A 27853-nucleotide genomic window follows, 5' to 3' on the forward strand; every position below is an offset into this window, starting at 1 on the left:
AGTCAATATTACACGAATCGAGTCGACATGTTTGCTTGTTACGATGACGGAAGAAGAAGAAATGTGTGTGGAACTTCACTGCATCGGCTGCTCGCCTTTCAGCGCCCCTGTGTCTTATCAGACGAAGGTGACTGTGAAATTGGCAACGAGGCAGAGGTTAACGAACACATGCAAATGGCAACGTTCAACGTCAGCCGAAATAGCTCAGTTGGGAGAGCGTTAGACCGAAGATCTAAAGGTCCCTGGTTCGATCCCGGGTTTCGGCAGGTATTCGTTTTGATGCGACGCCAATGGAATTACTCTGCGTTTGTGATAATGCAACTACCGCTGACAACAAAAATGACTCTCTCCTGTAGCTGTTCTGGTTGTCTAGTGCATGCCATAAGAGGAACTCACTAGACAACTAACTCCCCTAGAAGCAAAAGAATTAAAAATATCCTACCGACTGCATTCCTTTTTCTGTGTCAGGTGGTGAAGAACGTCTTCAACGGAACCGTGAAATGAGCGAAAGCGTGGGAAACATTGCATTCGAAATGCTTGTGAATTTTCCAATTGCCCAGTGAGTGTCGACAAAACACGTAAATTCTCTGCTCCGACGTATGAGGCGTAACAACTAGTGCAATTTGTTGTTACATCGTGTGCCAGCAGTCTTCGAGAGTGTGTTACGAGCTTAGCGTGATAAGTTTGTAGACAGCATGTAGGCGACGTTTTATTAGTAACGGCCCCATACAGCGATTGCACAACAGTAAAGGACATGAGTCAATGTATAGTTGTGCATTGTGGGAGGTTTTGCAGCCTCGTCTGAGCCCGAATAGCTCAGTTGGTAGAGCATTAGGCTTTTAACCTAAGGGTCCAGGGTTCAAGTCCCCGTCGAGGCGGAAATTTTAACACTTTGGTAGCGATTCGTCTGGTAGCGGTGGAAACGCTACGGAAAATAATGCAGTTACGCCGTTTACTGACACCACAGTGCTTTAAACGGTAGCAGTTGCATGTGTCGGGAGAACACCGCGCTAACGGCAGTCGTGGCCGAGTGGTTAAGGCGTCTGACTCGAAATCAGATTCCCTCTGGGAGCGTAGGTTCGAATCCTACCGGCTGCGTGCGATTTTGCGTACAGAGGAGCAAACATTTTCGCACACATGTGACATGCGTGGGCGAATGCGGGTGCAAACCAGTGACGCCATTCTCAACAAGACGAAAATTTCCGTTTTAAGAATACTGAGTTTTCGCGACGACCGCTGCTTACTGTGGCTATCGGTTCACCTCACACTGACACTGACGCTGGGACTGCAGAAAGCCGTCGCTGAGATCGTGAGTTCACAGATGTGCTCGAAAGTGATGGACAGAGCGAACATTTCATTTTCTTTTTAAGAATCGCAATTTCCATCACTCGAGTGCGGCCAAAGCAGTGGTGCAGCGTTTCTTTTCTTAAGATCTCGCAGCTGCTTGGAGGTATGTCGATCGTTTTAAGACGACAGAAAACTAGCGTCAGCGGTGCGTCAGTGGGAAGTCGGTGAAGTCGCCATTGGAGCCATAAGCCAGTAATTACGACATACGAATCACTCGCGCACCGCGCAGCTGTACGATAATGCTCGTGCGTGGGCCCGCATAGCTGAGTCGGTAGAGCGCTAGGTTTTCAACCAAAGGGTCCTGGGTTCAAGTCCCTGTCTGGGCGAAAATTAATACACTTTCGTAACGGCTAATGGAAACCCTACAGAAAAGAGTGAGGCCACGCCGTTTTCTGCCATCAGATTGCTTCTAAAGATGGCGGTTTCAGTTGTCGGGAGTCGCTTCCGCCACCGGCAGTCGTGGCCGAGTGGTTAAGGCGTCTGACTTGAAATCAGATTCCCTCTGGGAGCGTAGGTTCGAGTCCTGCCGACTGCGAAAATTTTCTCGCTCTCAAAAGGCGGACGTTCAGCTGCATCCTAGCAGTTGCGTCACTACTAAACACGTGGGTCACCAGCAATGTGCAGTGCTATTTGATCCAGGGCGCAGCGTTACAGTCGCGCCCAGAAGCCGCAGCTCATCTCCGCGTCTCACAGCCGTCCACCTGGTGTTAGTACAAGTGTCGCCTCACTGGGCAGTGCAGATGTGTCCATTTTAGCTTGCAGACGATGACGTGTAGCAATTTATGAGCTAACGCAAGTCGTATGTTTTACCGTGTGTATCTGCTAGATACTGCCTCTCATACGGTGGAGAGACTCACTCCTTCTTGTGTCTCGTTCTCCGCACACGAGTTGCCCCTGGCATCGATATAGCACGGGTTTTCTAGCGTCAGCGAAGTCAATATTACACGAATCGAGTCGACATGTTTGCTTGTTACGATGACGGAAGAAGAAGAAATGTGTGTGGAACTTCACTGCATCGGCTGCTCGCCTTTCAGCGCCCCTGTGTCTTATCAGACGAAGGTGACTGTGAAATTGGCAACGAGGCAGAGGTTAACGAACACATGCAAATGGCAACGTTCAACGTCAGCCGAAATAGCTCAGTTGGGAGAGCGTTAGACCGAAGATCTAAAGGTCCCTGGTTCGATCCCGGGTTTCGGCAGGTATTCGTTTTGATGCGACGCCAATGGAATTACTCTGCGTTTGTGATAATGCAACTACCGCTGACAACAAAAATGACTCTCTCCTGTAGCTGTTCTGGTTGTCTAGTGCATGCCATAAGAGGAACTCACTAGACAACTAACTCCCCTAGAAGCAAAAGAATTAAAAATATCCTACCGACTGCATTCCTTTTTCTGTGTCAGGTGGTGAAGAACGTCTTCAACGGAACCGTGAAATGAGCGAAAGCGTGGGAAACATTGCATTCGAAATGCTTGTGAATTTTCCAATTGCCCAGTGAGTGTCGACAAAACACGTAAATTCTCTGCTCCGACGTATGAGGCGTAACAACTAGTGCAATTTGTTGTTACATCGTGTGCCAGCAGTCTTCGAGAGTGTGTTACGAGCTTAGCGTGATAAGTTTGTAGACAGCATGTAGGCGACGTTTTATTAGTAACGGCCCCATACAGCGATTGCACAACAGTAAAGGACATGAGTCAATGTATAGTTGTGCATTGTGGGAGGTTTTGCAGCCTCGTCTGAGCCCGAATAGCTCAGTTGGTAGAGCATTAGGCTTTTAACCTAAGGGTCCAGGGTTCAAGTCCCCGTCGAGGCGGAAATTTTAACACTTTGGTAGCGATTCGTCTGGTAGCGGTGGAAACGCTACGGAAAATAATGCAGTTACGCCGTTTACTGACACCACAGTGCTTTAAACGGTAGCAGTTGCATGTGTCGGGAGAACACCGCGCTAACGGCAGTCGTGGCCGAGTGGTTAAGGCGTCTGACTCGAAATCAGATTCCCTCTGGGAGCGTAGGTTCGAATCCTACCGGCTGCGTGCGATTTTGCGTACAGAGGAGCAAACATTTTCGCACACATGTGACATGCGTGGGCGAATGCGGGTGCAAACCAGTGACGCCATTCTCAACAAGACGAAAATTTCCGTTTTAAGAATACTGAGTTTTCGCGACGACCGCTGCTTACTGTGGCTATCGGTTCACCTCACACTGACACTGACGCTGGGACTGCAGAAAGCCGTCGCTGAGATCGTGAGTTCACAGATGTGCTCGAAAGTGATGGACAGAGCGAACATTTCATTTTCTTTTTAAGAATCGCAATTTCCATCACTCGAGTGCGGCCAAAGCAGTGGTGCAGCGTTTCTTTTCTTAAGATCTCGCAGCTGCTTGGAGGTATGTCGATCGTTTTAAGACGACAGAAAACTAGCGTCAGCGGTGCGTCAGTGGGAAGTCGGTGAAGTCGCCATTGGAGCCATAAGCCAGTAATTACGACATACGAATCACTCGCGCACCGCGCAGCTGTACGATAATGCTCGTGCGTGGGCCCGCATAGCTGAGTCGGTAGAGCGCTAGGTTTTCAACCAAAGGGTCCTGGGTTCAAGTCCCTGTCTGGGCGAAAATTAATACACTTTCGTAACGGCTAATGGAAACCCTACAGAAAAGAGTGAGGCCACGCCGTTTTCTGCCATCAGATTGCTTCTAAAGATGGCGGTTTCAGTTGTCGGGAGTCGCTTCCGCCACCGGCAGTCGTGGCCGAGTGGTTAAGGCGTCTGACTTGAAATCAGATTCCCTCTGGGAGCGTAGGTTCGAGTCCTGCCGACTGCGAAAATTTTCTCGCTCTCAAAAGGCGGACGTTCAGCTGCATCCTAGCAGTTGCGTCACTACTAAACACGTGGGTCACCAGCAATGTGCAGTGCTATTTGATCCAGGGCGCAGCGTTACAGTCGCGCCCAGAAGCCGCAGCTCATCTCCGCGTCTCACAGCCGTCCACCTGGTGTTAGTACAAGTGTCGCCTCACTGGGCAGTGCAGATGTGTCCATTTTAGCTTGCAGACGATGACGTGTAGCAATTTATGAGCTAACGCAAGTCGTATGTTTTACCGTGTGTATCTGCTAGATACTGCCTCTCATACGGTGGAGAGACTCACTCCTTCTTGTGTCTCGTTCTCCGCACACGAGTTGCCCCTGGCATCGATATAGCACGGGTTTTCTAGCGTCAGCGAAGTCAATATTACACGAATCGAGTCGACATGTTTGCTTGTTACGATGACGGAAGAAGAAGAAATGTGTGTGGAACTTCACTGCATCGGCTGCTCGCCTTTCAGCGCCCCTGTGTCTTATCAGACGAAGGTGACTGTGAAATTGGCAACGAGGCAGAGGTTAACGAACACATGCAAATGGCAACGTTCAACGTCAGCCGAAATAGCTCAGTTGGGAGAGCGTTAGACTGAAGATCTAAAGGTCCCTGGTTCGATCCCGGGTTTCGGCAGGTATTCGTTTTGATGCGACGCCAATGGAATTACTCTGCGTTTGTGATAATGCAACTACCGCTGACAACAAAAATGACTCTCTCCTGTAGCTGTTCTGGTTGTCTAGTGCATGCCATAAGAGGAACTCACTAGACAACTAACTCCCCTAGAAGCAAAAGAATTAAAAATATCCTACCGACTGCATTCCTTTTTCTGTGTCAGGTGGTGAAGAACGTCTTCAACGGAACCGTGAAATGAGCGAAAGCGTGGGAAACATTGCATTCGAAATGCTTGTGAATTTTCCAATTGCCCAGTGAGTGTCGACAAAACACGTAAATTCTCTGCTCCGACGTATGAGGCGTAACAACTAGTGCAATTTGTTGTTACATCGTGTGCCAGCAGTCTTCGAGAGTGTGTTACGAGCTTAGCGTGATAAGTTTGTAGACAGCATGTAGGCGACGTTTTATTAGTAACGGCCCCATACAGCGATTGCACAACAGTAAAGGACATGAGTCAATGTATAGTTGTGCATTGTGGGAGGTTTTGCAGCCTCGTCTGAGCCCGAATAGCTCAGTTGGTAGAGCATTAGGCTTTTAACCTAAGGGTCCAGGGTTCAAGTCCCCGTCGAGGCGGAAATTTTAACACTTTGGTAGCGATTCGTCTGGTAGCGGTGGAAACGCTACGGAAAATAATGCAGTTACGCCGTTTACTGACACCACAGTGCTTTAAACGGTAGCAGTTGCATGTGTCGGGAGAACACCGCGCTAACGGCAGTCGTGGCCGAGTGGTTAAGGCGTCTGACTCGAAATCAGATTCCCTCTGGGAGCGTAGGTTCGAATCCTACCGGCTGCGTGCGATTTTGCGTACAGAGGAGCAAACATTTTCGCACACATGTGACATGCGTGGGCGAATGCGGGTGCAAACCAGTGACGCCATTCTCAACAAGACGAAAATTTCCGTTTTAAGAATACTGAGTTTTCGCGACGACCGCTGCTTACTGTGGCTATCGGTTCACCTCACACTGACACTGACGCTGGGACTGCAGAAAGCCGTCGCTGAGATCGTGAGTTCACAGATGTGCTCGAAAGTGATGGACAGAGCGAACATTTCATTTTCTTTTTAAGAATCGCAATTTCCATCACTCGAGTGCGGCCAAAGCAGTGGTGCAGCGTTTCTTTTCTTAAGATCTCGCAGCTGCTTGGAGGTATGTCGATCGTTTTAAGACGACAGAAAACTAGCGTCAGCGGTGCGTCAGTGGGAAGTCGGTGAAGTCGCCATTGGAGCCATAAGCCAGTAATTACGACATACGAATCACTCGCGCACCGCGCAGCTGTACGATAATGCTCGTGCGTGGGCCCGCATAGCTGAGTCGGTAGAGCGCTAGGTTTTCAACCAAAGGGTCCTGGGTTCAAGTCCCTGTCTGGGCGAAAATTAATACACTTTCGTAACGGCTAATGGAAACCCTACAGAAAAGAGTGAGGCCACGCCGTTTTCTGCCATCAGATTGCTTCTAAAGATGGCGGTTTCAGTTGTCGGGAGTCGCTTCCGCCACCGGCAGTCGTGGCCGAGTGGTTAAGGCGTCTGACTTGAAATCAGATTCCCTCTGGGAGCGTAGGTTCGAGTCCTGCCGACTGCGAAAATTTTCTCGCTCTCAAAAGGCGGACGTTCAGCTGCATCCTAGCAGTTGCGTCACTACTAAACACGTGGGTCACCAGCAATGTGCAGTGCTATTTGATCCAGGGCGCAGCGTTACAGTCGCGCCCAGAAGCCGCAGCTCATCTCCGCGTCTCACAGCCGTCCACCTGGTGTTAGTACAAGTGTCGCCTCACTGGGCAGTGCAGATGTGTCCATTTTAGCTTGCAGACGATGACGTGTAGCAATTTATGAGCTAACGCAAGTCGTATGTTTTACCGTGTGTATCTGCTAGATACTGCCTCTCATACGGTGGAGAGACTCACTCCTTCTTGTGTCTCGTTCTCCGCACACGAGTTGCCCCTGGCATCGATATAGCACGGGTTTTCTAGCGTCAGCGAAGTCAATATTACACGAATCGAGTCGACATGTTTGCTTGTTACGATGACGGAAGAAGAAGAAATGTGTGTGGAACTTCACTGCATCGGCTGCTCGCCTTTCAGCGCCCCTGTGTCTTATCAGACGAAGGTGACTGTGAAATTGGCAACGAGGCAGAGGTTAACGAACACATGCAAATGGCAACCTTCAACGTCACCCGAAATAGACTGAAGATCTAAAGGTCCCTGGTTCGATCCCGGGTTTCGGCAGGTATTCGTTTTGATGCGACGCCAATGGAATTACTCTGCGTTTGTGATAATGCAACTACCGCTGACAACAAAAATGACTCTCTCCTGTAGCTGTTCTGGTTGTCTAGTGCATGCCATAAGAGGAACTCACTAGACAACTAACTCCCCTAGAAGCAAAAGAATTAAAAATATCCTACCGACTGCATTCCTTTTTCTGTGTCAGGTGGTGAAGAACGTCTTCAACGGAACCGTGAAATGAGCGAAAGCGTGGGAAACATTGCATTCGAAATGCTTGTGAATTTTCCAATTGCCCAGTGAGTGTCGACAAAACACGTAAATTCTCTGCTCCGACGTATGAGGCGTAACAACTAGTGCAATTTGTTGTTACATCGTGTGCCAGCAGTCTTCGAGAGTGTGTTACGAGCTTAGCGTGATAAGTTTGTAGACAGCATGTAGGCGACGTTTTATTAGTAACGGCCCCATACAGCGATTGCACAACAGTAAAGGACATGAGTCAATGTATAGTTGTGCATTGTGGGAGGTTTTGCAGCCTCGTCTGAGCCCGAATAGCTCAGTTGGTAGAGCATTAGGCTTTTAACCTAAGGGTCCAGGGTTCAAGTCCCCGTCGAGGCGGAAATTTTAACACTTTGGTAGCGATTCGTCTGGTAGCGGTGGAAACGCTACGGAAAATAATGCAGTTACGCCGTTTACTGACACCACAGTGCTTTAAACGGTAGCAGTTGCATGTGTCGGGAGAACACCGCGCTAACGGCAGTCGTGGCCGAGTGGTTAAGGCGTCTGACTCGAAATCAGATTCCCTCTGGGAGCGTAGGTTCGAATCCTACCGGCTGCGTGCGATTTTGCGTACAGAGGAGCAAACATTTTCGCACACATGTGACATGCGTGGGCGAATGCGGGTGCAAACCAGTGACGCCATTCTCAACAAGACGAAAATTTCCGTTTTAAGAATACTGAGTTTTCGCGACGACCGCTGCTTACTGTGGCTATCGGTTCACCTCACACTGACACTGACGCTGGGACTGCAGAAAGCCGTCGCTGAGATCGTGAGTTCACAGATGTGCTCGAAAGTGATGGACAGAGCGAACATTTCATTTTCTTTTTAAGAATCGCAATTTCCATCACTCGAGTGCGGCCAAAGCAGTGGTGCAGCGTTTCTTTTCTTAAGATCTCGCAGCTGCTTGGAGGTATGTCGATCGTTTTAAGACGACAGAAAACTAGCGTCAGCGGTGCGTCAGTGGGAAGTCGGTGAAGTCGCCATTGGAGCCATAAGCCAGTAATTACGACATACGAATCACTCGCGCACCGCGCAGCTGTACGATAATGCTCGTGCGTGGGCCCGCATAGCTGAGTCGGTAGAGCGCTAGGTTTTCAACCAAAGGGTCCTGGGTTCAAGTCCCTGTCTGGGCGAAAATTAATACACTTTCGTAACGGCTAATGGAAACCCTACAGAAAAGAGTGAGGCCACGCCGTTTTCTGCCATCAGATTGCTTCTAAAGATGGCGGTTTCAGTTGTCGGGAGTCGCTTCCGCCACCGGCAGTCGTGGCCGAGTGGTTAAGGCGTCTGACTTGAAATCAGATTCCCTCTGGGAGCGTAGGTTCGAGTCCTGCCGACTGCGAAAATTTTCTCGCTCTCAAAAGGCGGACGTTCAGCTGCATCCTAGCAGTTGCGTCACTACTAAACACGTGGGTCACCAGCAATGTGCAGTGCTATTTGATCCAGGGCGCAGCGTTACAGTCGCGCCCAGAAGCCGCAGCTCATCTCCGCGTCTCACAGCCGTCCACCTGGTGTTAGTACAAGTGTCGCCTCACTGGGCAGTGCAGATGTGTCCATTTTAGCTTGCAGACGATGACGTGTAGCAATTTATGAGCTAACGCAAGTCGTATGTTTTACCGTGTGTATCTGCTAGATACTGCCTCTCATACGGTGGAGAGACTCACTCCTTCTTGTGTCTCGTTCTCCGCACACGAGTTGCCCCTGGCATCGATATAGCACGGGTTTTCTAGCGTCAGCGAAGTCAATATTACACGAATCGAGTCGACATGTTTGCTTGTTACGATGACGGAAGAAGAAGAAATGTGTGTGGAACTTCACTGCATCGGCTGCTCGCCTTTCAGCGCCCCTGTGTCTTATCAGACGAAGGTGACTGTGAAATTGGCAACGAGGCAGAGGTTAACGAACACATGCAAATGGCAACGTTCAACGTCAGCCGAAATAGCTCAGTTGGGAGAGCGTTAGACTGAAGATCTAAAGGTCCCTGGTTCGATCCCGGGTTTCGGCAGGTATTCGTTTTGATGCGACGCCAATGGAATTACTCTGCGTTTGTGATAATGCAACTACCGCTGACAACAAAAATGACTCTCTCCTGTAGCTGTTCTGGTTGTCTAGTGCATGCCATAAGAGGAACTCACTAGACAACTAACTCCCCTAGAAGCAAAAGAATTAAAAATATCCTACCGACTGCATTCCTTTTTCTGTGTCAGGTGGTGAAGAACGTCTTCAACGGAACCGTGAAATGAGCGAAAGCGTGGGAAACATTGCATTCGAAATGCTTGTGAATTTTCCAATTGCCCAGTGAGTGTCGACAAAACACGTAAATTCTCTGCTCCGACGTATGAGGCGTAACAACTAGTGCAATTTGTTGTTACATCGTGTGCCAGCAGTCTTCGAGAGTGTGTTACGAGCTTAGCGTGATAAGTTTGTAGACAGCATGTAGGCGACGTTTTATTAGTAACGGCCCCATACAGCGATTGCACAACAGTAAAGGACATGAGTCAATGTATAGTTGTGCATTGTGGGAGGTTTTGCAGCCTCGTCTGAGCCCGAATAGCTCAGTTGGTAGAGCATTAGGCTTTTAACCTAAGGGTCCAGGGTTCAAGTCCCCGTCGAGGCGGAAATTTTAACACTTTGGTAGCGATTCGTCTGGTAGCGGTGGAAACGCTACGGAAAATAATGCAGTTACGCCGTTTACTGACACCACAGTGCTTTAAACGGTAGCAGTTGCATGTGTCGGGAGAACACCGCGCTAACGGCAGTCGTGGCCGAGTGGTTAAGGCGTCTGACTCGAAATCAGATTCCCTCTGGGAGCGTAGGTTCGAATCCTACCGGCTGCGTGCGATTTTGCGTACAGAGGAGCAAACATTTTCGCACACATGTGACATGCGTGGGCGAATGCGGGTGCAAACCAGTGACGCCATTCTCAACAAGACGAAAATTTCCGTTTTAAGAATACTGAGTTTTCGCGACGACCGCTGCTTACTGTGGCTATCGGTTCACCTCACACTGACACTGACGCTGGGACTGCAGAAAGCCGTCGCTGAGATCGTGAGTTCACAGATGTGCTCGAAAGTGATGGACAGAGCGAACATTTCATTTTCTTTTTAAGAATCGCAATTTCCATCACTCGAGTGCGGCCAAAGCAGTGGTGCAGCGTTTCTTTTCTTAAGATCTCGCAGCTGCTTGGAGGTATGTCGATCGTTTTAAGACGACAGAAAACTAGCGTCAGCGGTGCGTCAGTGGGAAGTCGGTGAAGTCGCCATTGGAGCCATAAGCCAGTAATTACGACATACGAATCACTCGCGCACCGCGCAGCTGTACGATAATGCTCGTGCGTGGGCCCGCATAGCTGAGTCGGTAGAGCGCTAGGTTTTCAACCAAAGGGTCCTGGGTTCAAGTCCCTGTCTGGGCGAAAATTAATACACTTTCGTAACGGCTAATGGAAACCCTACAGAAAAGAGTGAGGCCACGCCGTTTTCTGCCATCAGATTGCTTCTAAAGATGGCGGTTTCAGTTGTCGGGAGTCGCTTGCGCCACTGGCAGTCGTGGCCGAGTGGTTAAGGCGTCTGACTTGAAATCAGATTCCCTCTGGGAGCGTAGGTTCGAGTCCTGCCGACTGCGAAAATTTTCTCGCTCTCAAAAGGCGGACGTTCAGCTGCATCCTAGCAGTTGCGTCACTACTAAACACGTGGGTCACCAGCAATGTGCAGTGCTATTTGATCCAGGGCGCAGCGTTACAGTCGCGCCCAGAAGCCGCAGCTCATCTCCGCGTCTCACAGCCGTCCACCTGGTGTTAGTACAAGTGTCGCCTCACTGGGCAGTGCAGATGTGTCCATTTTAGCTTGCAGACGATGACGTGTAGCAATTTATGAGCTAACGCAAGTCGTATGTTTTACCGTGTGTATCTGCTAGATACTGCCTCTCATACGGTGGAGAGACTCACTCCTTCTTGTGTCTCGTTCTCCGCACACGAGTTGCCCCTGGCATCGATATAGCACGGGTTTTCTAGCGTCAGCGAAGTCAATATTACACGAATCGAGTCGACATGTTTGCTTGTTACGATGACGGAAGAAGAAGAAATGTGTGTGGAACTTCACTGCATCGGCTGCTCGCCTTTCAGCGCCCCTGTGTCTTATCAGACGAAGGTGACTGTGAAATTGGCAACGAGGCAGAGGTTAACGAACACATGCAAATGGCAACGTTCAACGTCAGCCGAAATAGCTCAGTTGGGAGAGCGTTAGACTGAAGATCTAAAGGTCCCTGGTTCGATCCCGGGTTTCGGCAGGTATTCGTTTTGATGCGACGCCAATGGAATTACTCTGCGTTTGTGATAATGCAACTACCGCTGACAACAAAAATGACTCTCTCCTGTAGCTGTTCTGGTTGTCTAGTGCATGCCATAAGAGGAACTCACTAGACAACTAACTCCCCTAGAAGCAAAAGAATTAAAAATATCCTACCGACTGCATTCCTTTTTCTGTGTCAGGTGGTGAAGAACGTCTTCAACGGAACCGTGAAATGAGCGAAAGCGTGGGAAACATTGCATTCGAAATGCTTGTGAATTTTCCAATTGCCCAGTGAGTGTCGACAAAACACGTAAATTCTCTGCTCCGACGTATGAGGCGTAACAACTAGTGCAATTTGTTGTTACATCGTGTGCCAGCAGTCTTCGAGAGTGTGTTACGAGCTTAGCGTGATAAGTTTGTAGACAGCATGTAGGCGACGTTTTATTAGTAACGGCCCCATACAGCGATTGCACAACAGTAAAGGACATGAGTCAATGTATAGTTGTGCATTGTGGGAGGTTTTGCAGCCTCGTCTGAGCCCGAATAGCTCAGTTGGTAGAGCATTAGGCTTTTAACCTAAGGGTCCAGGGTTCAAGTCCCCGTCGAGGCGGAAATTTTAACACTTTGGTAGCGATTCGTCTGGTAGCGGTGGAAACGCTACGGAAAATAATGCAGTTACGCCGTTTACTGACACCACAGTGCTTTAAACGGTAGCAGTTGCATGTGTCGGGAGAACACCGCGCTAACGGCAGTCGTGGCCGAGTGGTTAAGGCGTCTGACTCGAAATCAGATTCCCTCTGGGAGCGTAGGTTCGAATCCTACCGGCTGCGTGCGATTTTGCGTACAGAGGAGCAAACATTTTCGCACACATGTGACATGCGTGGGCGAATGCGGGTGCAAACCAGTGACGCCATTCTCAACAAGACGAAAATTTCCGTTTTAAGAATACTGAGTTTTCGCGACGACCGCTGCTTACTGTGGCTATCGGTTCACCTCACACTGACACTGACGCTGGGACTGCAGAAAGCCGTCGCTGAGATCGTGAGTTCACAGATGTGCTCGAAAGTGATGGACAGAGCGAACATTTCATTTTCTTTTTAAGAATCGCAATTTCCATCACTCGAGTGCGGCCAAAGCAGTGGTGCAGCGTTTCTTTTCTTAAGATCTCGCAGCTGCTTGGAGGTATGTCGATCGTTTTAAGACGACAGAAAACTAGCGTCAGCGGTGCGTCAGTGGGAAGTCGGTGAAGTCGCCATTGGAGCCATAAGCCAGTAATTACGACATACGAATCACTCGCGCACCGCGCAGCTGTACGATAATGCTCGTGCGTGGGCCCGCATAGCTGAGTCGGTAGAGCGCTAGGTTTTCAACCAAAGGGTCCTGGGTTCAAGTCCCTGTCTGGGCGAAAATTAATACACTTTCGTAACGGCTAATGGAAACCCTACAGAAAAGAGTGAGGCCACGCCGTTTTCTGCCATCAGATTGCTTCTAAAGATGGCGGTTTCAGTTGTCGGGAGTCGCTTCCGCCACCGGCAGTCGTGGCCGAGTGGTTAAGGCGTCTGACTTGAAATCAGATTCCCTCTGGGAGCGTAGGTTCGAGTCCTGCCGACTGCGAAAATTTTCTCGCTCTCAAAAGGCGGACGTTCAGCTGCATCCTAGCAGTTGCGTCACTACTAAACACGTTGGTCACCAGCAATGTGCAGTGCTATTTGATCCAGGGCGCAGCGTTACAGTCGCGCCCAGAAGCCGCAGCTCATCTCCGCGTCTCACAGCCGTCCACCTGGTGTTAGTACAAGTGTCGCCTCACTGGGCAGTGCAGATGTGTCCATTTTAGCTTGCAGACGATGACGTGTAGCAATTTATGAGCTAACGCAAGTCGTATGTTTTACCGTGTGTATCTGCTAGATACTGCCTCTCATACGGTGGAGAGACTCACTCCTTCTTGTGTCTCGTTCTCCGCACACGAGTTGCCCCTGGCATCGATATAGCACGGGTTTTCTAGCGTCAGCGAAGTCAATATTACACGAATCGAGTCGACATGTTTGCTTGTTACGATGACGGAAGAAGAAGAAATGTGTGTGGAACTTCACTGCATCGGCTGCTCGCCTTTCAGCGCCCCTGTGTCTTATCAGACGAAGGTGACTGTGAAATTGGCAACGAGGCAGAGGTTAACGAACACATGCAAATGGCAACGTTCAACGTCAGCCGAAATAGCTCAGTTGGGAGAGCGTTAGACTGAAGATCTAAAGGTCCCTGGTTCGATCCCGGGTTTCGGCAGGTATTCGTTTTGATGCGACGCCAATGGAATTACTCTGCGTTTGTGATAATGCAACTACCGCTGACAACAAAAATGACTCTCTCCTGTAGCTGTTCTGGTTGTCTAGTGCATGCCATAAGAGGAACTCACTAGACAACTAACTCCCCTAGAAGCAAAAGAATTAAAAATATCCTACCGACTGCATTCCTTTTTCTGTGTCAGGTGGTGAAGAACGTCTTCAACGGAACCGTGAAATGAGCGAAAGCGTGGGAAACATTGCATTCGAAATGCTTGTGAATTTTCCAATTGCCCAGTGAGTGTCGACAAAACACGTAAATTCTCTGCTCCGACGTATGAGGCGTAACAACTAGTGCAATTTGTTGTTACATCGTGTGCCAGCAGTCTTCGAGAGTGTGTTACGAGCTTAGCGTGATAAGTTTGTAGACAGCATGTAGGCGACGTTTTATTAGTAACGGCCCCATACAGCGATTGCACAACAGTAAAGGACATGAGTCAATGTATAGTTGTGCATTGTGGGAGGTTTTGCAGCCTCGTCTGAGCCCGAATAGCTCAGTTGGTAGAGCATTAGGCTTTTAACCTAAGGGTCCAGGGTTCAAGTCCCCGTCGAGGCGGAAATTTTAACACTTTGGTAGCGATTCGTCTGGTAGCGGTGGAAACGCTACGGAAAATAATGCAGTTACGCCGTTTACTGACACCACAGTGCTTTAAACGGTAGCAGTTGCATGTGTCGGGAGAACACCGCGCTAACGGCAGTCGTGGCCGAGTGGTTAAGGCGTCTGACTCGAAATCAGATTCCCTCTGGGAGCGTAGGTTCGAATCCTACCGGCTGCGTGCGATTTTGCGTACAGAGGAGCAAACATTTTCGCACACATGTGACATGCGTGGGCGAATGCGGGTGCAAACCAGTGACGCCATTCTCAACAAGACGAAAATTTCCGTTTTAAGAATACTGAGTTTTCGCGACGACCGCTGCTTACTGTGGCTATCGGTTCACCTCACACTGACACTGACGCTGGGACTGCAGAAAGCCGTCGCTGAGATCGTGAGTTCACAGATGTGCTCGAAAGTGATGGACAGAGCGAACATTTCATTTTCTTTTTAAGAATCGCAATTTCCATCACTCGAGTGCGGCCAAAGCAGTGGTGCAGCGTTTCTTTTCTTAAGATCTCGCAGCTGCTTGGAGGTATGTCGATCGTTTTAAGACGACAGAAAACTAGCGTCAGCGGTGCGTCAGTGGGAAGTCGGTGAAGTCGCCATTGGAGCCATAAGCCAGTAATTACGACATACGAATCACTCGCGCACCGCGCAGCTGTACGATAATGCTCGTGCGTGGGCCCGCATAGCTGAGTCGGTAGAGCGCTAGGTTTTCAACCAAAGGGTCCTGGGTTCAAGTCCCTGTCTGGGCGAAAATTAATACACTTTCGTAACGGCTAATGGAAACCCTACAGAAAAGAGTGAGGCCACGCCGTTTTCTGCCATCAGATTGCTTCTAAAGATGGCGGTTTCAGTTGTCGGGAGTCGCTTCCGCCACCGGCAGTCGTGGCCGAGTGGTTAAGGCGTCTGACTTGAAATCAGATTCCCTCTGGGAGCGTAGGTTCGAGTCCTGCCGACTGCGAAAATTTTCTCGCTCTCAAAAGGCGGACGTTCAGCTGCATCCTAGCAGTTGCGTCACTACTAAACACGTGGGTCACCAGCAATGTGCAGTGCTATTTGATCCAGGGCGCAGCGTTACAGTCGCGCCCAGAAGCCGCAGCTCATCTCCGCGTCTCACAGCCGTCCACCTGGTGTTAGTACAAGTGTCGCCTCACTGGGCAGTGCAGATGTGTCCATTTTAGCTTGCAGACGATGACGTGTAGCAATTTATGAGCTAACGCAAGTCGTATGTTTTACCGTGTGTATCTGCTAGATACTGCCTCTCATACGGTGGAGAGACTCACTCCTTCTTGTGTCTCGTTCTCCGCACACGAGTTGCCCCTGGCATCGATATAGCACGGGTTTTCTAGCGTCAGCGAAGTCAATATTACACGAATCGAGTCGACATGTTTGCTTGTTACGATGACGGAAGAAGAAGAAATGTGTGTGGAACTTCACTGCATCGGCTGCTCGCCTTTCAGCGCCCCTGTGTCTTATCAGACGAAGGTGACTGTGAAATTGGCAACGAGGCAGAGGTTAACGAACACATGCAAATGGCAACGTTCAACGTCAGCCGAAATAGCTCAGTTGGGAGAGCGTTAGACTGAAGATCTAAAGGTCCCTGGTTCGATCCCGGGTTTCGGCAGGTATTCGTTTTGATGCGACGCCAATGGAATTACTCTGCGTTTGTGATAATGCAACTACCGCTGACAACAAAAATGACTCTCTCCTGTAGCTGTTCTGGTTGTCTAGTGCATGCCATAAGAGGAACTCACTAGACAACTAACTCCCCTAGAAGCAAAAGAATTAAAAATATCCTACCGACTGCATTCCTTTTTCTGTGTCAGGTGGTGAAGAACGTCTTCAACGGAACCGTGAAATGAGCGAAAGCGTGGGAAACATTGCATTCGAAATGCTTGTGAATTTTCCAATTGCCCAGTGAGTGTCGACAAAACACGTAAATTCTCTGCTCCGACGTATGAGGCGTAACAACTAGTGCAATTTGTTGTTACATCGTGTGCCAGCAGTCTTCGAGAGTGTGTTACGAGCTTAGCGTGATAAGTTTGTAGACAGCATGTAGGCGACGTTTTATTAGTAACGGCCCCATACAGCGATTGCACAACAGTAAAGGACATGAGTCAATGTATAGTTGTGCATTGTGGGAGGTTTTGCAGCCTCGTCTGAGCCCGAATAGCTCAGTTGGTAGAGCATTAGGCTTTTAACCTAAGGGTCCAGGGTTCAAGTCCCCGTCGAGGCGGAAATTTTAACACTTTGGTAGCGATTCGTCTGGTAGCGGTGGAAACGCTACGGAAAATAATGCAGTTACGCCGTTTACTGACACCACAGTGCTTTAAACGGTAGCAGTTGCATGTGTCGGGAGAACACCGCGCTAACGGCAGTCGTGGCCGAGTGGTTAAGGCGTCTGACTCGAAATCAGATTCCCTCTGGGAGCGTAGGTTCGAATCCTACCGGCTGCGTGCGATTTTGCGTACAGAGGAGCAAACATTTTCGCACACATGTGACATGCGTGGGCGAATGCGGGTGCAAACCAGTGACGCCATTCTCAACAAGACGAAAATTTCCGTTTTAAGAATACTGAGTTTTCGCGACGACCGCTGCTTACTGTGGCTATCGGTTCACCTCACACTGACACTGACGCTGGGACTGCAGAAAGCCGTCGCTGAGATCGTGAGTTCACAGATGTGCTCGAAAGTGATGGACAGAGCGAACATTTCATTTTCTTTTTAAGAATCGCAATTTCCATCACTCGAGTGCGGCCAAAGCAGTGGTGCAGCGTTTCTTTTCTTAAGATCTCGCAGCTGCTTGGAGGTATGTCGATCGTTTTAAGACGACAGAAAACTAGCGTCAGCGGTGCGTCAGTGGGAAGTCGGTGAAGTCGCCATTGGAGCCATAAGCCAGTAATTACGACATACGAATCACTCGCGCACCGCGCAGCTGTACGATAATGCTCGTGCGTGGGCCCGCATAGCTGAGTCGGTAGAGCGCTAGGTTTTCAACCAAAGGGTCCTGGGTTCAAGTCCCTGTCTGGGCGAAAATTAATACACTTTCGTAACGGCTAATGGAAACCCTACAGAAAAGAGTGAGGCCACGCCGTTTTCTGCCATCAGATTGCTTCTAAAGATGGCGGTTTCAGTTGTCGGGAGTCGCTTCCGCCACCGGCAGTCGTGGCCGAGTGGTTAAGGCGTCTGACTTGAAATCAGATTCCCTCTGGGAGCGTAGGTTCGAGTCCTGCCGACTGCGAAAATTTTCTCGCTCTCAAAAGGCGGACGTTCAGCTGCATCCTAGCAGTTGCGTCACTACTAAACACGTGGGTCACCAGCAATGTGCAGTGCTATTTGATCCAGGGCGCAGCGTTACAGTCGCGCCCAGAAGCCGCAGCTCATCTCCGCGTCTCACAGCCGTCCACCTGGTGTTAGTACAAGTGTCGCCTCACTGGGCAGTGCAGATGTGTCCATTTTAGCTTGCAGACGATGACGTGTAGCAATTTATGAGCTAACGCAAGTCGTATGTTTTACCGTGTGTATCTGCTAGATACTGCCTCTCATACGGTGGAGAGACTCACTCCTTCTTGTGTCTCGTTCTCCGCACACGAGTTGCCCCTGGCATCGATATAGCACGGGTTTTCTAGCGTCAGCGAAGTCAATATTACACGAATCGAGTCGACATGTTTGCTTGTTACGATGACGGAAGAAGAAGAAATGTGTGTGGAACTTCACTGCATCGGCTGCTCGCCTTTCAGCGCCCCTGTGTCTTATCAGACGAAGGTGACTGTGAAATTGGCAACGAGGCAGAGGTTAACGAACACATGCAAATGGCAACGTTCAACGTCAGCCGAAATAGCTCAGTTGGGAGAGCGTTAGACTGAAGATCTAAAGGTCCCTGGTTCGATCCCGGGTTTCGGCAGGTATTCGTTTTGATGCGACGCCAATGGAATTACTCTGCGTTTGTGATAATGCAACTACCGCTGACAACAAAAATGACTCTCTCCTGTAGCTGTTCTGGTTGTCTAGTGCATGCCATAAGAGGAACTCACTAGACAACTAACTCCCCTAGAAGCAAAAGAATTAAAAATATCCTACCGACTGCATTCCTTTTTCTGTGTCAGGTGGTGAAGAACGTCTTCAACGGAACCGTGAAATGAGCGAAAGCGTGGGAAACATTGCATTCGAAATGCTTGTGAATTTTCCAATTGCCCAGTGAGTGTCGACAAAACACGTAAATTCTCTGCTCCGACGTATGAGGCGTAACAACTAGTGCAATTTGTTGTTACATCGTGTGCCAGCAGTCTTCGAGAGTGTGTTACGAGCTTAGCGTGATAAGTTTGTAGACAGCATGTAGGCGACGTTTTATTAGTAACGGCCCCATACAGCGATTGCACAACAGTAAAGGACATGAGTCAATGTATAGTTGTGCATTGTGGGAGGTTTTGCAGCCTCGTCTGAGCCCGAATAGCTCAGTTGGTAGAGCATTAGGCTTTTAACCTAAGGGTCCAGGGTTCAAGTCCCCGTCGAGGCGGAAATTTTAACACTTTGGTAGCGATTCGTCTGGTAGCGGTGGAAACGCTACGGAAAATAATGCAGTTACGCCGTTTACTGACACCACAGTGCTTTAAACGGTAGCAGTTGCATGTGTCGGGAGAACACCGCGCTAACGGCAGTCGTGGCCGAGTGGTTAAGGCGTCTGACTCGAAATCAGATTCCCTCTGGGAGCGTAGGTTCGAATCCTACCGGCTGCGTGCGATTTTGCGTACAGAGGAGCAAACATTTTCGCACACATGTGACATGCGTGGGCGAATGCGGGTGCAAACCAGTGACGCCATTCTCAACAAGACGAAAATTTCCGTTTTAAGAATACTGAGTTTTCGCGACGACCGCTGCTTACTGTGGCTATCGGTTCACCTCACACTGACACTGACGCTGGGACTGCAGAAAGCCGTCGCTGAGATCGTGAGTTCACAGATGTGCTCGAAAGTGATGGACAGAGCGAACATTTCATTTTCTTTTTAAGAATCGCAATTTCCATCACTCGAGTGCGGCCAAAGCAGTGGTGCAGCGTTTCTTTTCTTAAGATCTCGCAGCTGCTTGGAGGTATGTCGATCGTTTTAAGACGACAGAAAACTAGCGTCAGCGGTGCGTCAGTGGGAAGTCGGTGAAGTCGCCATTGGAGCCATAAGCCAGTAGTTACGACATACGAATCACTCGCGCACCGCGCAGCTGTACGATAATGCTCGTGCGTGGGCCCGCATAGCTGAGTCGGTAGAGCGCTAGGTTTTCAACCAAAGGGTCCTGGGTTCAAGTCCCTGTCTGGGCGAAAATTAATACACTTTCGTAACGGCTAATGGAAACCCTACAGAAAAGAGTGAGGCCACGCCGTTTTCTGCCATCAGATTGCTTCTAAAGATGGCGGTTTCAGTTGTCGGGAGTCGCTTCCGCCACCGGCAGTCGTGGCCGAGTGGTTAAGGCGTCTGACTTGAAATCAGATTCCCTCTGGGAGCGTAGGTTCGAGTCCTGCCGACTGCGAAAATTTTCTCGCTCTCAAAAGGCGGACGTTCAGCTGCATCCTAGCAGTTGCGTCACTACTAAACACGTGGGTCACCAGCAATGTGCAGTGCTATTTGATCCAGGGCGCAGCGTTACAGTCGCGCCCAGAAGCCGCAGCTCATCTCCGCGTCTCACAGCCGTCCACCTGGTGTTAGTACAAGTGTCGCCTCACTGGGCAGTGCAGATGTGTCCATTTTAGCTTGCAGACGATGACGTGTAGCAATTTATGAGCTAACGCAAGTCGTATGTTTTACCGTGTGTATCTGCTAGATACTGCCTCTCATACGGTGGAGAGACTCACTCCTTCTTGTGTCTCGTTCTCCGCACACGAGTTGCCCCTGGCATCGATATAGCACGGGTTTTCTAGCGTCAGCGAAGTCAATATTACACGAATCGAGTCGACATGTTTGCTTGTTACGATGACGGAAGAAGAAGAAATGTGTGTGGAACTTCACTGCATCGGCTGCTCGCCTTTCAGCGCCCCTGTGTCTTATCAGACGAAGGTGACTGTGAAATTGGCAACGAGGCAGAGGTTAACGAACACATGCAAATGGCAACGTTCAACGTCAGCCGAAATAGCTCAGTTGGGAGAGCGTTAGACTGAAGATCTAAAGGTCCCTGGTTCGATCCCGGGTTTCGGCAGGTATTCGTTTTGATGCGACGCCAATGGAATTACTCTGCGTTTGTGATAATGCAACTACCGCTGACAACAAAAATGACTCTCTCCTGTAGCTGTTCTGGTTGTCTAGTGCATGCCATAAGAGGAACTCACTAGACAACTAACTCCCCTAGAAGCAAAAGAATTAAAAATATCCTACCGACTGCATTCCTTTTTCTGTGTCAGGTGGTGAAGAACGTCTTCAACGGAACCGTGAAATGAGCGAAAGCGTGGGAAACATTGCATTCGAAATGCTTGTGAATTTTCCAATTGCCCAGTGAGTGTCGACAAAACACGTAAATTCTCTGCTCCGACGTATGAGGCGTAACAACTAGTGCAATTTGTTGTTACATCGTGTGCCAGCAGTCTTCGAGAGTGTGTTACGAGCTTAGCGTGATAAGTTTGTAGACAGCATGTAGGCGACGTTTTATTAGTAACGGCCCCATACAGCGATTGCACAACAGTAAAGGACATGAGTCAATGTATAGTTGTGCATTGTGGGAGGTTTTGCAGCCTCGTCTGAGCCCGAATAGCTCAGTTGGTAGAGCATTAGGCTTTTAACCTAAGGGTCCAGGGTTCAAGTCCCCGTCGAGGCGGAAATTTTAACACTTTGGTAGCGATTCGTCTGGTAGCGGTGGAAACGCTACGGAAAATAATGCAGTTACGCCGTTTACTGACACCACAGTGCTTTAAACGGTAGCAGTTGCATGTGTCGGGAGAACACCGCGCTAACGGCAGTCGTGGCCGAGTGGTTAAGGCGTCTGACTCGAAATCAGATTCCCTCTGGGAGCGTAGGTTCGAATCCTACCGGCTGCGTGCGATTTTGCGTACAGAGGAGCAAACATTTTCGCACACATGTGACATGCGTGGGCGAATGCGGGTGCAAACCAGTGACGCCATTCTCAACAAGACGAAAATTTCCGTTTTAAGAATACTGAGTTTTCGCGACGACCGCTGCTTACTGTGGCTATCGGTTCACCTCACACTGACACTGACGCTGGGACTGCAGAAAGCCGTCGCTGAGATCGTGAGTTCACAGATGTGCTCGAAAGTGATGGACAGAGCGAACATTTCATTTTCTTTTTAAGAATCGCAATTTCCATCACTCGAGTGCGGCCAAAGCAGTGGTGCAGCGTTTCTTTTCTTAAGATCTCGCAGCTGCTTGGAGGTATGTCGATCGTTTTAAGACGACAGAAAACTAGCGTCAGCGGTGCGTCAGTGGGAAGTCGGTGAAGTCGCCATTGGAGCCATAAGCCAGTAATTACGACATACGAATCACTCGCGCACCGCGCAGCTGTACGATAATGCTCGTGCGTGGGCCCGCATAGCTGAGTCGGTAGAGCGCTAGGTTTTCAACCAAAGGGTCCTGGGTTCAAGTCCCTGTCTGGGCGAAAATTAATACACTTTCGTAACGGCTAATGGAAACCCTACAGAAAAGAGTGAGGCCACGCCGTTTTCTGCCATCAGATTGCTTCTAAAGATGGCGGTTTCAGTTGTCGGGAGTCGCTTCCGCCACCGGCAGTCGTGGCCGAGTGGTTAAGGCGTCTGACTTGAAATCAGATTCCCTCTGGGAGCGTAGGTTCGAGTCCTGCCGACTGCGAAAATTTTCTCGCTCTCAAAAGGCGGACGTTCAGCTGCATCCTAGCAGTTGCGTCACTACTAAACACGTGGGTCACCAGCAATGTGCAGTGCTATTTGATCCAGGGCGCAGCGTTACAGTCGCGCCCAGAAGCCGCAGCTCATCTCCGCGTCTCACAGCCGTCCACCTGGTGTTAGTACAAGTGTCGCCTCACTGGGCAGTGCAGATGTGTCCATTTTAGCTTGCAGACGATGACGTGTAGCAATTTATGAGCTAACGCAAGTCGTATGTTTTACCGTGTGTATCTGCTAGATACTGCCTCTCATACGGTGGAGAGACTCACTCCTTCTTGTGTCTCGTTCTCCGCACACGAGTTGCCCCTGGCATCGATATAGCACGGGTTTTCTAGCGTCAGCGAAGTCAATATTACACGAATCGAGTCGACATGTTTGCTTGTTACGATGACGGAAGAAGAAGAAATGTGTGTGGAACTTCACTGCATCGGCTGCTCGCCTTTCAGCGCCCCTGTGTCTTATCAGACGAAGGTGACTGTGAAATTGGCAACGAGGCAGAGGTTAACGAACACATGCAAATGGCAACGTTCAACGTCAGCCGAAATAGCTCAGTTGGGAGAGCGTTAGACTGAAGATCTAAAGGTCCCTGGTTCGATCCCGGGTTTCGGCAGGTATTCGTTTTGATGCGACGCCAATGGAATTACTCTGCGTTTGTGATAATGCAACTACCGCTGACAACAAAAATGACTCTCTCCTGTAGCTGTTCTGGTTGTCTAGTGCATGCCATAAGAGGAACTCACTAGACAACTAACTCCCCTAGAAGCAAAAGAATTAAAAATATCCTACCGACTGCATTCCTTTTTCTGTGTCAGGTGGTGAAGAACGTCTTCAACGGAACCGTGAAATGAGCGAAAGCGTGGGAAACATTGCATTCGAAATGCTTGTGAATTTTCCAATTGCCCAGTGAGTGTCGACAAAACACGTAAATTCTCTGCTCCGACGTATGAGGCGTAACAACTAGTGCAATTTGTTGTTACATCGTGTGCCAGCAGTCTTCGAGAGTGTGTTACGAGCTTAGCGTGATAAGTTTGTAGACAGCATGTAGGCGACGTTTTATTAGTAACGGCCCCATACAGCGATTGCACAACAGTAAAGGACATGAGTCAATGTATAGTTGTGCATTGTGGGAGGTTTTGCAGCCTCGTCTGAGCCCGAATAGCTCAGTTGGTAGAGCATTAGGCTTTTAACCTAAGGGTCCAGGGTTCAAGTCCCCGTCGAGGCGGAAATTTTAACACTTTGGTAGCGATTCGTCTGGTAGCGGTGGAAACGCTACGGAAAATAATGCAGTTACGCCGTTTACTGACACCACAGTGCTTTAAACGGTAGCAGTTGCATGTGTCGGGAGAACACCGCGCTAACGGCAGTCGTGGCCGAGTGGTTAAGGCGTCTGACTCGAAATCAGATTCCCTCTGGGAGCGTAGGTTCGAATCCTACCGGCTGCGTGCGATTTTGCGTACAGAGGAGCAAACATTTTCGCACACATGTGACATGCGTGGGCGAATGCGGGTGCAAACCAGTGACGCCATTCTCAACAAGACGAAAATTTCCGTTTTAAGAATACTGAGTTTTCGCGACGACCGCTGCTTACTGTGGCTATCGGTTCACCTCACACTGACACTGACGCTGGGACTGCAGAAAGCCGTCGCTGAGATCGTGAGTTCACAGATGTGCTCGAAAGTGATGGACAGAGCGAACATTTCATTTTCTTTTTAAGAATCGCAATTTCCATCACTCGAGTGCGGCCAAAGCAGTGGTGCAGCGTTTCTTTTCTTAAGATCTCGCAGCTGCTTGGAGGTATGTCGATCGTTTTAAGACGACAGAAAACTAGCGTCAGCGGTGCGTCAGTGGGAAGTCGGTGAAGTCGCCATTGGAGCCATAAGCCAGTAATTACGACATACGAATCACTCGCGCACCGCGCAGCTGTACGATAATGCTCGTGCGTGGGCCCGCATAGCTGAGTCGGTAGAGCGCTAGGTTTTCAACCAAAGGGTCCTGGGTTCAAGTCCCTGTCTGGGCGAAAATTAATACACTTTCGTAACGGCTAATGGAAACCCTACAGAAAAGAGTGAGGCCACGCCGTTTTCTGCCATCAGATTGCTTCTAAAGATGGCGGTTTCAGTTGTCGGGAGTCGCTTCCGCCACCGGCAGTCGTGGCCGAGTGGTTAAGGCGTCTGACTTGAAATCAGATTCCCTCTGGGAGCGTAGGTTCGAGTCCTGCCGACTGCGAAAATTTTCTCGCTCTCAAAAGGCGGACGTTCAGCTGCATCCTAGCAGTTGCGTCACTACTAAACACGTGGGTCACCAGCAATGTGCAGTGCTATTTGATCCAGGGCGCAGCGTTACAGTCGCGCCCAGAAGCCGCAGCTCATCTCCGCGTCTCACAGCCGTCCACCTGGTGTTAGTACAAGTGTCGCCTCACTGGGCAGTGCAGATGTGTCCATTTTAGCTTGCAGACGATGACGTGTAGCAATTTATGAGCTAACGCAAGTCGTATGTTTTACCGTGTGTATCTGCTAGATACTGCCTCTCATACGGTGGAGAGACTCACTCCTTCTTGTGTCTCGTTCTCCGCACACGAGTTGCCCCTGGCATCGATATAGCACGGGTTTTCTAGCGTCAGCGAAGTCAATATTACACGAATCGAGTCGACATGTTTGCTTGTTACGATGACGGAAGAAGAAGAAATGTGTGTGGAACTTCACTGCATCGGCTGCTCGCCTTTCAGCGCCCCTGTGTCTTATCAGACGAAGGTGACTGTGAAATTGGCAACGAGGCAGAGGTTAACGAACACATGCAAATGGCAACGTTCAACGTCAGCCGAAATAGCTCAGTTGGGAGAGCGTTAGACTGAAGATCTAAAGGTCCCTGGTTCGATCCCGGCTTTCGGCAGGTATTCGTTTTGATGCGACGCCAATGGAATTACTCTGCGTTTGTGATAATGCAACTACCGCTGACAACAAAAATGACTCTCTCCTGTAGCTGTTCTGGTTGTCTAGTGCATGCCATAAGAGGAACTCACTAGACAACTAACTCCCCTAGAAGCAAAAGAATTAAAAATATCCTACCGACTGCATTCCTTTTTCTGTGTCAGGTGGTGAAGAACGTCTTCAACGGAACCGTGAAATGAGCGAAAGCGTGGGAAACATTGCATTCGAAATGCTTGTGAATTTTCCAATTGCCCAGTGAGTGTCGACAAAACACGTAAATTCTCTGCTCCGACGTATGAGGCGTAACAACTAGTGCAATTTGTTGTTACATCGTGTGCCAGCAGTCTTCGAGAGTGTGTTACGAGCTTAGCGTGATAAGTTTGTAGACAGCATGTAGGCGACGTTTTATTAGTAACGGCCCCATACAGCGATTGCACAACAGTAAAGGACATGAGTCAATGTATAGTTGTGCATTGTGGGAGGTTTTGCAGCCTCGTCTGAGCCCGAATAGCTCAGTTGGTAGAGCATTAGGCTTTTAACCTAAGGGTCCAGGGTTCAAGTCCCCGTCGAGGCGGAAATTTTAACACTTTGGTAGCGATTCGTCTGGTAGCGGTGGAAACGCTACGGAAAATAATGCAGTTATGCCGTTTACTGACACCACAGTGCTTTAAACGGTAGCAGTTGCATGTGTCGGGAGAACACCGCGCTAACGGCAGTCGTGGCCGAGTGGTTAAGGCGTCTGACTCGAAATCAGATTCCCTCTGGGAGCGTAGGTTCGAATCCTACCGGCTGCGTGCGATTTTGCGTACAGAGGAGCAAACATTTTCGCACACATGTGACATGCGTGGGCGAATGCGGGTGCAAACCAGTGACGCCATTCTCAACAAGACGAAAATTTCCGTTTTAAGAATACTGAGTTTTCGCGACGACCGCTGCTTACTGTGGCTATCGGTTCACCTCACACTGACACTGACGCTGGGACTGCAGAAAGCCGTCGCTGAGATCGTGAGTTCACAGATGTGCTCGAAAGTGATGGACAGAGCGAACATTTCATTTTCTTTTTAAGAATCGCAATTTCCATCACTCGAGTGCGGCCAAAGCAGTGGTGCAGCGTTTCTTTTCTTAAGATCTCGCAGCTGCTTGGAGGTATGTCGATCGTTTTAAGACGACAGAAAACTAGCGTCAGCGGTGCGTCAGTGGGAAGTCGGTGAAGTCGCCATTGGAGCCATAAGCCAGTAATTACGACATACGAATCACTCGCGCACCGCGCAGCTGTACGATAATGCTCGTGCGTGGGCCCGCATAGCTGAGTCGGTAGAGCGCTAGGTTTTCAACCAAAGGGTCCTGGGTTCAAGTCCCTGTCTGGGCGAAAATTAATACACTTTCGTAACGGCTAATGGAAACCCTACAGAAAAGAGTGAGGCCACGCCGTTTTCTGCCATCAGATTGCTTCTAAAGATGGCGGTTTCAGTTGTCGGGAGTCGCTTCCGCCACCGGCAGTCGTGGCCGAGTGGTTAAGGCGTCTGACTTGAAATCAGATTCCCTCTGGGAGCGTAGGTTCGAGTCCTGCCGACTGCGAAAATTTTCTCGCTCTCAAAAGGCGGACGTTCAGCTGCATCCTAGCAGTTGCGTCACTACTAAACACGTGGGTCACCAGCAATGCGCAGTGCTATTTGATCCAGGGCGCAGCGTTACAGTCGCGCCCAGAAGCCGCAGCTCATCTCCGCGTCTCACAGCCGTCCACCTGGTGTTAGTACAAGTGTCGCCTCACTGGGCAGTGCAGATGTGTCCATTTTAGCTTGCAGACGATGACGTGTAGCAATTTATGAGCTAACGCAAGTCGTATGTTTTACCGTGTGTATCTGCTAGATACTGCCTCTCATACGGTGGAGAGACTCACTCCTTCTTGTGTCTCGTTCTCCGCACACGAGTTGCCCCTGGCATCGATATAGCACGGGTTTTCTAGCGTCAGCGAAGTCAATATTACACGAATCGAGTCGACATGTTTGCTTGTTACGATGACGGAAGAAGAAGAAATGTGTGTGGAACTTCACTGCATCGGCTGCTCGCCTTTCAGCGCCCCTGTGTCTTATCAGACGAAGGTGACTGTGAAATTGGCAACGAGGCAGAGGTTAACGAACACATGCAAATGGCAACGTTCAACGTCAGCCGAAATAGCTCAGTTGGGAGAGCGTTAGACTGAAGATCTAAAGGTCCCTGGTTCGATCCCGGGTTTCGGCAGGTATTCGTTTTGATGCGACGCCAATGGAATTACTCTGCGTTTGTGATAATGCAACTACCGCTGACAACAAAAATGACTCTCTCCTGTAGCTGTTCTGGTTGTCTAGTGCATGCCATAAGAGGAACTCACTAGACAACTAACTCCCCTAGAAGCAAAAGAATTAAAAATATCCTACCGACTGCATTCCTTTTTCTGTGTCAGGTGGTGAAGAACGTCTTCAACGGAACCGTGAAATGAGCGAAAGCGTGGGAAACATTG

At 49.6% G+C, this 27853-nt stretch overlaps 48 non-coding genes across 48 annotated transcripts; all 48 read left to right on the plus strand.

The window, feature by feature from the left end:
- Positions 1–193: 193 nt before the first annotated feature.
- On the plus strand, positions 194–266 carry Trnaf-gaa. The gene has a single exon. It is a non-coding gene; the product is annotated as a tRNA-Phe (tRNA).
- A 539-nt stretch (positions 267–805) lies between these two features.
- On the plus strand, positions 806–878 carry Trnak-uuu. Its single transcript has one exon. It is a non-coding gene; the product is annotated as a tRNA-Lys (tRNA).
- Positions 879–1016: 138 nt separating this feature from the next.
- On the plus strand, positions 1017–1098 carry Trnas-cga. The gene has a single exon. It is a non-coding gene; the product is annotated as a tRNA-Ser (tRNA).
- A 702-nt stretch (positions 1099–1800) lies between these two features.
- On the plus strand, positions 1801–1882 carry Trnas-uga. The gene has a single exon. It is a non-coding gene; the product is annotated as a tRNA-Ser (tRNA).
- A 590-nt stretch (positions 1883–2472) lies between these two features.
- Trnaf-gaa lies at positions 2473–2545 on the plus strand. The gene has a single exon. It is a non-coding gene; the product is annotated as a tRNA-Phe (tRNA).
- Positions 2546–3084: 539 nt separating this feature from the next.
- Positions 3085–3157, plus strand: Trnak-uuu. The gene has a single exon. It is a non-coding gene; the product is annotated as a tRNA-Lys (tRNA).
- A 138-nt stretch (positions 3158–3295) lies between these two features.
- Trnas-cga lies at positions 3296–3377 on the plus strand. Its single transcript has one exon. It is a non-coding gene; the product is annotated as a tRNA-Ser (tRNA).
- Positions 3378–4079: 702 nt separating this feature from the next.
- Trnas-uga lies at positions 4080–4161 on the plus strand. Its single transcript has one exon. It is a non-coding gene; the product is annotated as a tRNA-Ser (tRNA).
- A 590-nt stretch (positions 4162–4751) lies between these two features.
- Positions 4752–4824, plus strand: Trnaf-gaa. The gene has a single exon. It is a non-coding gene; the product is annotated as a tRNA-Phe (tRNA).
- A 539-nt stretch (positions 4825–5363) lies between these two features.
- On the plus strand, positions 5364–5436 carry Trnak-uuu. The gene has a single exon. It is a non-coding gene; the product is annotated as a tRNA-Lys (tRNA).
- Positions 5437–5574: 138 nt separating this feature from the next.
- Positions 5575–5656, plus strand: Trnas-cga. Its single transcript has one exon. It is a non-coding gene; the product is annotated as a tRNA-Ser (tRNA).
- A 702-nt stretch (positions 5657–6358) lies between these two features.
- On the plus strand, positions 6359–6440 carry Trnas-uga. Its single transcript has one exon. It is a non-coding gene; the product is annotated as a tRNA-Ser (tRNA).
- Positions 6441–7622: 1182 nt separating this feature from the next.
- Trnak-uuu lies at positions 7623–7695 on the plus strand. Its single transcript has one exon. It is a non-coding gene; the product is annotated as a tRNA-Lys (tRNA).
- Positions 7696–7833: 138 nt separating this feature from the next.
- Trnas-cga lies at positions 7834–7915 on the plus strand. Its single transcript has one exon. It is a non-coding gene; the product is annotated as a tRNA-Ser (tRNA).
- Positions 7916–8617: 702 nt separating this feature from the next.
- Trnas-uga lies at positions 8618–8699 on the plus strand. The gene has a single exon. It is a non-coding gene; the product is annotated as a tRNA-Ser (tRNA).
- Positions 8700–9289: 590 nt separating this feature from the next.
- Trnaf-gaa lies at positions 9290–9362 on the plus strand. The gene has a single exon. It is a non-coding gene; the product is annotated as a tRNA-Phe (tRNA).
- A 539-nt stretch (positions 9363–9901) lies between these two features.
- Trnak-uuu lies at positions 9902–9974 on the plus strand. The gene has a single exon. It is a non-coding gene; the product is annotated as a tRNA-Lys (tRNA).
- Positions 9975–10112: 138 nt separating this feature from the next.
- On the plus strand, positions 10113–10194 carry Trnas-cga. The gene has a single exon. It is a non-coding gene; the product is annotated as a tRNA-Ser (tRNA).
- Positions 10195–10896: 702 nt separating this feature from the next.
- On the plus strand, positions 10897–10978 carry Trnas-uga. Its single transcript has one exon. It is a non-coding gene; the product is annotated as a tRNA-Ser (tRNA).
- Positions 10979–11568: 590 nt separating this feature from the next.
- Positions 11569–11641, plus strand: Trnaf-gaa. The gene has a single exon. It is a non-coding gene; the product is annotated as a tRNA-Phe (tRNA).
- A 539-nt stretch (positions 11642–12180) lies between these two features.
- On the plus strand, positions 12181–12253 carry Trnak-uuu. Its single transcript has one exon. It is a non-coding gene; the product is annotated as a tRNA-Lys (tRNA).
- A 138-nt stretch (positions 12254–12391) lies between these two features.
- On the plus strand, positions 12392–12473 carry Trnas-cga. The gene has a single exon. It is a non-coding gene; the product is annotated as a tRNA-Ser (tRNA).
- Positions 12474–13175: 702 nt separating this feature from the next.
- Trnas-uga lies at positions 13176–13257 on the plus strand. Its single transcript has one exon. It is a non-coding gene; the product is annotated as a tRNA-Ser (tRNA).
- A 590-nt stretch (positions 13258–13847) lies between these two features.
- Trnaf-gaa lies at positions 13848–13920 on the plus strand. The gene has a single exon. It is a non-coding gene; the product is annotated as a tRNA-Phe (tRNA).
- Positions 13921–14459: 539 nt separating this feature from the next.
- Trnak-uuu lies at positions 14460–14532 on the plus strand. The gene has a single exon. It is a non-coding gene; the product is annotated as a tRNA-Lys (tRNA).
- A 138-nt stretch (positions 14533–14670) lies between these two features.
- Trnas-cga lies at positions 14671–14752 on the plus strand. The gene has a single exon. It is a non-coding gene; the product is annotated as a tRNA-Ser (tRNA).
- Positions 14753–15454: 702 nt separating this feature from the next.
- On the plus strand, positions 15455–15536 carry Trnas-uga. Its single transcript has one exon. It is a non-coding gene; the product is annotated as a tRNA-Ser (tRNA).
- Positions 15537–16126: 590 nt separating this feature from the next.
- Positions 16127–16199, plus strand: Trnaf-gaa. The gene has a single exon. It is a non-coding gene; the product is annotated as a tRNA-Phe (tRNA).
- A 539-nt stretch (positions 16200–16738) lies between these two features.
- On the plus strand, positions 16739–16811 carry Trnak-uuu. Its single transcript has one exon. It is a non-coding gene; the product is annotated as a tRNA-Lys (tRNA).
- Positions 16812–16949: 138 nt separating this feature from the next.
- Trnas-cga lies at positions 16950–17031 on the plus strand. The gene has a single exon. It is a non-coding gene; the product is annotated as a tRNA-Ser (tRNA).
- A 702-nt stretch (positions 17032–17733) lies between these two features.
- Positions 17734–17815, plus strand: Trnas-uga. Its single transcript has one exon. It is a non-coding gene; the product is annotated as a tRNA-Ser (tRNA).
- A 590-nt stretch (positions 17816–18405) lies between these two features.
- Positions 18406–18478, plus strand: Trnaf-gaa. The gene has a single exon. It is a non-coding gene; the product is annotated as a tRNA-Phe (tRNA).
- A 539-nt stretch (positions 18479–19017) lies between these two features.
- Positions 19018–19090, plus strand: Trnak-uuu. The gene has a single exon. It is a non-coding gene; the product is annotated as a tRNA-Lys (tRNA).
- A 138-nt stretch (positions 19091–19228) lies between these two features.
- Positions 19229–19310, plus strand: Trnas-cga. Its single transcript has one exon. It is a non-coding gene; the product is annotated as a tRNA-Ser (tRNA).
- A 702-nt stretch (positions 19311–20012) lies between these two features.
- Positions 20013–20094, plus strand: Trnas-uga. Its single transcript has one exon. It is a non-coding gene; the product is annotated as a tRNA-Ser (tRNA).
- A 590-nt stretch (positions 20095–20684) lies between these two features.
- On the plus strand, positions 20685–20757 carry Trnaf-gaa. Its single transcript has one exon. It is a non-coding gene; the product is annotated as a tRNA-Phe (tRNA).
- A 539-nt stretch (positions 20758–21296) lies between these two features.
- Trnak-uuu lies at positions 21297–21369 on the plus strand. Its single transcript has one exon. It is a non-coding gene; the product is annotated as a tRNA-Lys (tRNA).
- A 138-nt stretch (positions 21370–21507) lies between these two features.
- Positions 21508–21589, plus strand: Trnas-cga. Its single transcript has one exon. It is a non-coding gene; the product is annotated as a tRNA-Ser (tRNA).
- A 702-nt stretch (positions 21590–22291) lies between these two features.
- Positions 22292–22373, plus strand: Trnas-uga. Its single transcript has one exon. It is a non-coding gene; the product is annotated as a tRNA-Ser (tRNA).
- A 590-nt stretch (positions 22374–22963) lies between these two features.
- On the plus strand, positions 22964–23036 carry Trnaf-gaa. Its single transcript has one exon. It is a non-coding gene; the product is annotated as a tRNA-Phe (tRNA).
- Positions 23037–23575: 539 nt separating this feature from the next.
- Positions 23576–23648, plus strand: Trnak-uuu. Its single transcript has one exon. It is a non-coding gene; the product is annotated as a tRNA-Lys (tRNA).
- Positions 23649–23786: 138 nt separating this feature from the next.
- On the plus strand, positions 23787–23868 carry Trnas-cga. The gene has a single exon. It is a non-coding gene; the product is annotated as a tRNA-Ser (tRNA).
- Positions 23869–24570: 702 nt separating this feature from the next.
- Positions 24571–24652, plus strand: Trnas-uga. The gene has a single exon. It is a non-coding gene; the product is annotated as a tRNA-Ser (tRNA).
- Positions 24653–25242: 590 nt separating this feature from the next.
- Trnaf-gaa lies at positions 25243–25315 on the plus strand. The gene has a single exon. It is a non-coding gene; the product is annotated as a tRNA-Phe (tRNA).
- Positions 25316–25854: 539 nt separating this feature from the next.
- Trnak-uuu lies at positions 25855–25927 on the plus strand. The gene has a single exon. It is a non-coding gene; the product is annotated as a tRNA-Lys (tRNA).
- Positions 25928–26065: 138 nt separating this feature from the next.
- Positions 26066–26147, plus strand: Trnas-cga. The gene has a single exon. It is a non-coding gene; the product is annotated as a tRNA-Ser (tRNA).
- Positions 26148–26849: 702 nt separating this feature from the next.
- On the plus strand, positions 26850–26931 carry Trnas-uga. The gene has a single exon. It is a non-coding gene; the product is annotated as a tRNA-Ser (tRNA).
- Positions 26932–27521: 590 nt separating this feature from the next.
- Trnaf-gaa lies at positions 27522–27594 on the plus strand. The gene has a single exon. It is a non-coding gene; the product is annotated as a tRNA-Phe (tRNA).
- The last annotated feature ends 259 nt before the right edge of the window (positions 27595–27853 follow it).

Source organism: Schistocerca americana, unplaced genomic scaffold (genome assembly GCF_021461395.2).
Source record: "Schistocerca americana isolate TAMUIC-IGC-003095 unplaced genomic scaffold, iqSchAmer2.1 HiC_scaffold_267, whole genome shotgun sequence".
NCBI classification, from domain to species: Eukaryota; Metazoa; Arthropoda; class Insecta; order Orthoptera; family Acrididae; genus Schistocerca; species Schistocerca americana.